Source organism: Vidua macroura, chromosome 9, assembly GCF_024509145.1.
Source record: "Vidua macroura isolate BioBank_ID:100142 chromosome 9, ASM2450914v1, whole genome shotgun sequence".
Classification (NCBI taxonomy): domain Eukaryota; kingdom Metazoa; phylum Chordata; class Aves; order Passeriformes; family Viduidae; genus Vidua; species Vidua macroura.
The window spans coordinates 28,980,638-28,987,319 of record NC_071579.1 but is presented as its reverse complement, the minus strand read 5'-3'; the positions used below and the strand labels follow the sequence as shown (position 1 = coordinate 28,987,319).

The 6,682-nt window shown below is 49.0% G+C and overlaps 1 protein-coding gene across 2 annotated transcripts in view; it reads left to right on the top strand.

Annotated features, from left to right (window-relative positions):
* Window positions 1-2,192: 2,192 nt before the first annotated feature.
* The window catches only part of DAB1 (DAB adaptor protein 1), a 143,660-nt gene continuing 139,170 nt past the window's right edge, over window positions 2,193-6,682 (top strand). For both annotated transcript variants that reach the window (XM_053985430.1, XM_053985429.1), the window contains exon 1: window positions 2,193-2,343. The gene's annotated coding sequence lies outside the window, so the exon portion shown is untranslated. The remainder of the gene's footprint in view (window positions 2,344-6,682) is intronic.

Sequence of the window (6,682 nt, the reverse complement as noted above, 5' to 3'; positions counted from 1 at the left end):
GCTTCTTGATCGTGTTTTTCAGTAGAGAGAAGGAAGTATGACCAAATATATGTTCTCATGTGAGAGTTTGTGTTGCAAAGTTATGGCCTAAAAAATATTTTACATTAAACCAGAGCAGATTGCTTATGGCAACTCCTGCATAATGAAGGAACACAATGAAGAACTGCAGTGCATATTGCTCTTCAGGTCTGTTCTATTTTCATAGTTGTTTTTTTTTTTTTTTAAGTAGAAAATTGCATAGTATAATTACAAGTTCATTTGCATTCATATTACAAGCTGTGAGCTAGTAGTCTTTTATATTTAAAAAGTATTATTAGCAAGTGTGACTTGCATCCATACATTTCAGAAATGAATGGGAATGAAGTTTTATACTGCTGCCAGCACCCCTCCTGTAAACTCCAGGACCTCAGTGAGGCCAGCAACACAATAAATGCAACTTCCTTTTATTGTGCACTGGTCAAAGGGTAAGAACAGCTCAATTACTGTTTTCCCCCCCAAAAAAAAGCCTTTTGGGAAATAAGGGCCACCAATATTTTATTGGACCTAATACATATAGACAAGCATGTCTCCTCAAGGATGCTGTCTACTATTTCCTAATGAAAAAAATTATTTTATTTCTCCTTTAGTTCTTTGTCTTCCTAGATGGTGAAATTCTCATCAATAGGAAATTTTGCTGCAATGAAGTTGACTACTTACTTCTTTTAATTCACATTAGAATAAGTGAGTTCAACTGAAAATCTGACCTTTCATTTCTGTAATAAATTGAAATGCAGAAAACAGGTCTATAGTGAAAAGCTCCATTGCATGAACGACTTCTATAAAAGTGGCTTGAATTCTGAATTTTTTATGTTGTAAATGTTATTACATGACGTTATCTTTTATGCTTAATACCTAATGTGCTGCAGAAAGAATAATTGAGAGAGGTGAAACTGATAATATTTGAGAATGTTACCAGATCTGTGCATGTACTTCCAATCAATCTGCTCGCTCAGCCTTTCCCTCCGCTCCCTGCCCTGTTAAAGTGTGTTGCCACATTGGTTCAGCTCTCCTGCCTGTCAGGTGGAGGTAAAATAACCTGTAGACATCTTTCTACCTTGTGAGCATCCTGGTGATGCTGTCATGCCGGGCAGTGCACATCAGCAGCTGGGTACCTGCGTGTCCTGCAGAACATCTCGCTCGTAATTCCTGCTCAGTTCCAATCCTCTGTAATGGTCTGAGCCCTCTTCCCTGTCAGCCCAGGGAGACGTGGCCACTCAGCCCCGGGGGGTGAATCAGATCTATCTAGAGGCTGCAAAAAGCTTTTCTTTTAGTCATTTACCTCGGTTAGCGAGAGCAGCGCTGCTTTTATGCATTGATTGGAGATAATACTGGTGAAATGGCAATAACCTGGCAAATGGACTTCTCTCTGTATGTAAATCCTTTCGGGAAGTGCATGACAGCCTCTGTTTTCTATGGGTCTCCGTTTGTAAAGAAGCTGTTATCACAGAATAAGTTTAATGGGTCGTGAATTTTGCGTTGAAAGGAGAGTCTCTCCGTGACTTCTGATCCGCCTGCAACAGACCTATTGGCTCGGCAGCGAGTGCATTAGGCTAAATATGCTTCCTCCATTGACTCTGAAGGTAACAGCCCTAAATGCCTCATTAAATTTTCATGGGTGACTGCGAGAAGCCATGAGAAAAGCAGCACGCTGGTGCCGGCGGGGCCCCCGGCCCGGCCCCCGCCCCGCGGCCGTGTGGGGGGAGCCGCGATGGCGGGGCCGTGCCCGGGCCCCACGCGTGGGCAGCGGCCACCTCCGCCCTGTCTGCCCCACTGACCGCCCTCCCTGCGCCCCGAGGGAGCCCTGGAGCCCCCGGGCAGCCTCCGGTACCGGTTCCCCCCCGGCCGGGCTTGGGCGCGGTGCTGCGGGCGGGGCGGGGGGGTCTCCAGGCGCTCCGCTCCGCTCGGCCACGGGGCTGCCCCGGAGGCGATGACAGGCTCGGGACGAGCAGACGCGCCGAGCGCCCCCGCCCCGAGCGGGGACAGCCCCGCCAGCCCCCTCCTCGCCCGTCCCCCTCTCCCTGCCCAGCTGCACAGCGGCGCTGAGACCCCCAGCCTTGGGAGAGGAGGAGAAGGAGGAGGAGGAGGAGACCGACCCCTCATCAGCCGCGTTCCTCCGCCGCACACCTCCCTTTTCCCCTCCCTCTGGCCTCAGCGCCGCGCTGGCGGGGCCGGAGAGGGCAGGCGGCGCGGGAAGGCGGCTCTCCCAGCATGGACGGGCCATGTGTATCCTAAGGAATAACAGCAGCTGCTGCGCCCACGATGGGGAGCAGAGGAATGCGAGAAGGAGAGGGCTCGCTGGGGCAGGTGAGAGAGCCGGTCCCTGCTGCCCTGCGCGGCCGGTCCTGAGCGCGGCGCGGCGGCAGGTGCGGGTTCGGGGGCTCAGCGGGGCGCGCCGCTGCTCCTGCGAGCGGGGACCCCCTCCGCGCAGCAGCGTGGAAGGGCAGCTTTTCTCCGAAGGAAGTTTATTCTTTACCCGTCCTTCCCCCCCTCCCGCTCGCTCCCGTCCCCCCGAGGCGGGGAAAGGGCTGGAATCCCCCTGCGAGTCGCGGGAAGTTGCCGGCTGCGGGGGGAGCGCCGTGCGAGGCTGCCCCACACCCAGCCGAGCTCTGGGGCAAAGGGCTGGGGGCGCTTTCGCCATCCCTCGCAACGGGGCAAGTTAAAAAAAAAAAATAAAAAATCGAGGAGGGAGCCACAGACGCGATGCGGCTGCGGGATTCCCCGCGGCCACCCCCGCCGTGCCCGGGGGTCCGTGGGATGCGGCGCTCCGGAGCCTTGGCCGCTGCCGCCCCGCAGCTGGAAGCGCCGATCGGTCGCGGTAGTGCCGCTTGCCGCGGGAGGCGCCCCCCGCTGCCGGGCTGGGAGCCGGCCGAGGGCTGGGAGCCGGCCGAGGGCTGGGATGCGGCTCGGCTGCGCCGGCGCTGCCCTGCCCGGGAAGGTGCGGCAGGGCCGGGGGACGCCGCGCTGAGGAGCGGCGGGGAAATGGCACCCGGAGCGGGGCGGAGGGGCCGCTGGACGCGCGGCGAGCGGGGCGAGCTCGCCCTGCCCGGCCGGGGACCCTCTGGGGACCGGTCCCCGGCCAGCAGCCCCGGCGCTGGTCAGCGGTGCGCGGTCCAGGGGAGCGGGTGCAGAGTGACCGCTTGCCTTAGGGGTGCTGCGGGTTCATGCGCCTCTCCTTTACAGCCCCTACTTCAGGGGAAGAGCCGACAACTCCCCCGCGATCCGAGTGTTTTGGAGTGCTTTCCTCTCGGGGTTGTGCACGGCCACCGAGTCACCGGGAGCAGGCAGCCGGGAGTGAAAGTTGAGAGCGCTGCGGTGGGAGGAGGGTGGGCGCAGGAGCTGGTGGCAGGCTGGATCAGGACAGCGGTGACAGAGCCCACAAGGGCCGGCAGGACTAGCACGGGACTATGAATTCCCCAGAGCCAGCTCTTCCTTTGGTGTTTTCCAGGGTGTTTCACACGCTGGGAGCTCAGGTTCATGACCGGCGCGTTTGAAATGCCTCTATGAATGGTGAAGTGGGAGTCTGGGACTAGTAATCATAGTAAAGAACAGTAGATAACAAAGCTGGTTTCTGGGCTGGAGAGTCCTGGAGCTTGCAGACGAATGGGAAGTTTTTAATTTCCCGAGGACCTTCTTCATTGTACATTTCAAACCGGTTAAGTCAATTTCCAGGTCTCTCCCCGAAGTAGTTTTAAAAGCAAAGTCCTTGGAACTCTTTGCCATTTGTCTAAATTCTGAATGCATGTCTGAAGCATTTAATCATGTTTATTGTTTTCAGCCACTCAGACGGAATAAAAATTACTTATCGTTGACGAAGCTTATCTCGCAAGCTGTTTCACAGTATGTTTCCATTGCAAGACACAGCGCTGTGTTAAACTACTGATGACTGTATTGTTTATTGTTCTTTCATTCCCCACCCTCACCCCCCATAACACCAGTATCAATCTGTTCTTTACTGCTCTACTCAAAAATAATGGAGGAGCAAGTTTTCACCAGTTTGGTATGCTGAGATTTATATCTTTTATATTTGCTCTTAAGCTGTTTTTCATTCAGTGTGCTAGAGGCAGCTGATGTATTAAAAAAGGAATCAAGGCATAAAGCTAAAAGGGACTTTCAAACTCCTGAGCTGAAACTCAGTGCATGGAATGAATTCCATGGACTAATTCCAGTGCATGGAATTAATGCTGGATCCACAGCATTATTTATTTGTTTATCCACATACATAACACCTTCATGAACCATAAGGTTCCTTGCCTCTTTGTCATTACCATTTTATGTCATTACACAGCACTATTCACAGTGGCCTAGAAATACAGATCTATTGTTTGGAGTATTTTGATCTTGGACTGTACCTCATAGGTGATTTTGCTGCACTTTAACAGTATCTCAACACAGTGATGGAGGACACCATCATGTTTTCTTGTAGGATTACCTTTGGGACCTTAGTGACTGCACACATCAGTGGTTTCATCTTAGGAGGATTGAAATTGATTTTCTTCTTTTTCTTTCTTTTTTTTCTTTTTTTTTTATCTCAGCCAGTGAAAGACCCTGTGTATGTCCTTTGACCCATGGCCTCACATGATGAAGTGAAACCAGTAGTGGAGGATGTAGACTCGAAGTAGCTACTACTAAAAAGTAGAGGTGTCAGAATGAACCCCTTGTCCCGGTGATCAGCATGTGTGATTCTTTGGGCAAGGCACAATTTTTAAAATTTGCAAAATTTGTAAAACTGCTGCATATATGTATCAAAATAAATTTAAAACACAAGCGTTATGATACTTTTTTTTCATACTTTTGATGGGTCCTTGCTCAAGCAAAGGAAGAATGACCATTCCCTCTCATCCATAACAGGCCTTTGTCTCTAAAGTATTATATATTTCAAATTTTTGCAAGGTATTTGTGTTGAATTTAGCAACAGCCAAGCTCAGCAACTAAATATCAGTGAGGAGAACCTGCATTTTCAAAATGCAGGAGAGAACCTCTATTTTTACAACCCTGTTTGCATTTTAAAGTGATAGCAAATACTAGCAAAGAGGAACACGATTTTCTAGATGTTATAGTTCAAATTAACTTTCCCAGTCAATATTTAGTCAAGGTCTTGATGGTTAAAGTTAACTGTCCAAGTCAATGTTTAGTCAAGGTAATGACTTGGTTTTTATAAACACTACCCAAGCATTCCGGCAGAATTAATCAGAGCTGCTTGCTCAGCCAATTACTTAGGAATAAAGCTACGTTATTACTTGGTCTCTCATATGTCCTGTTCTGTTTGGTGTTATTTCAGCAGTGCTTGCTTTCAGCCCTTCTGTGTCTTCCTTCTTACAGCACCAGCTCTGTCTTTAAGGCATTTATTTGCCTGGTGGTTTTGGGAGGTGAGGGAAGTCCTGCACTAACCTGTTTTTATGGGTAGGAAGATGAAGTGTGGAGATGCCAGGTGCAGGCTCCCAGGAGGAAGTGCAACATGTAGTGCAAAAACAACATTTATGTACATCCAAGGAAGTCTTCAGGAGCCTGTGCTGAGCAGCTCCTTGTGCAGTGCTCAGGAAGAGAGGAGCACTTGGGATAAAGCAGTCATTACAATGTATGAAAGCTATTTTGGTGCCTGGGACAAAAGTGATGAAATTGAGAATTGTTGGCATTGGTACTTACAGTGAAAGATGGAAGCATGTTGTGAACTGGGAAAGAACTGGAAATCTTCATTGTGATTCTTCATTTCTTGGCATCTCTTTAAATGGGATCTTCATTCTTCCAGGATGGCACTTCAGTCTCTTAAACTGACATTAGAATCAGTCTGGACTTCCATTGTACCCGTGTTTTTTCCTTTTTTTTTATTTAATTGTACCACTTGCAAATGCATTCCCTGCAATTACATGGGTATTAGAGTAGATATTCATTAGGATTTTACTAATCTGAACCTCAAGTGCTGTTCTGCAAATTTGCCAGCCTTTGTAAAGCAGTGCTTGACTTCATCAGCTGCACTATTTTATTATGAGTATTTTGATACAGTAGAATGAAAAGCATATATTTTAAACCAAGTAATTAGTCAGATTGAAACATTTTCATTTTCATACTTTGATTTGTCACAAAGAGAGCCTGCAGCTCTATATTTTTCCCTTAATACTAGTTTTTGCCCAGTCTAGCTGCAGCCAAATGACATTGTGTGGTGGTGGTTTAAGAATTTCATCTATGAATCAATCTTCTGTTTCTGTTTCAAGGCAGCAGAATTGCCACAACTTAGAGAAGGTGAGTAAACCCAACACTGTGAGCTCCAGGAAAGGTACCTGTATCTATGTATTTAATCTTACACCGCTGTCAAACACATTTTTAAGTGTTCCAGGTGTAAGTAGTGTCTTAGATTTTTAACTTTGTTTATTTAAGTGGTTCAGCCACATGCACAAATCCTCTGTCAGAACCCACCAGTGTGAGCCTTGCTGGTGACAGTGGGGTCTGTAGTGGATCTGTCTCAGGGTGGTGCCATATTGCAGAATCAGACCAGAGCAAGACCTGTCAGCTTCTATATATTAATCAATATATTTGTTGTGGAGTGAGAGTGAAGCTCATTCCCTGGGATGAGCCGTGTGTTGCTGCAGGTGCAGAGGCTGCCGTGTCCCCAGCTGTGGGGGAAGCAGCTGCCCAAGCCTCAGACAGC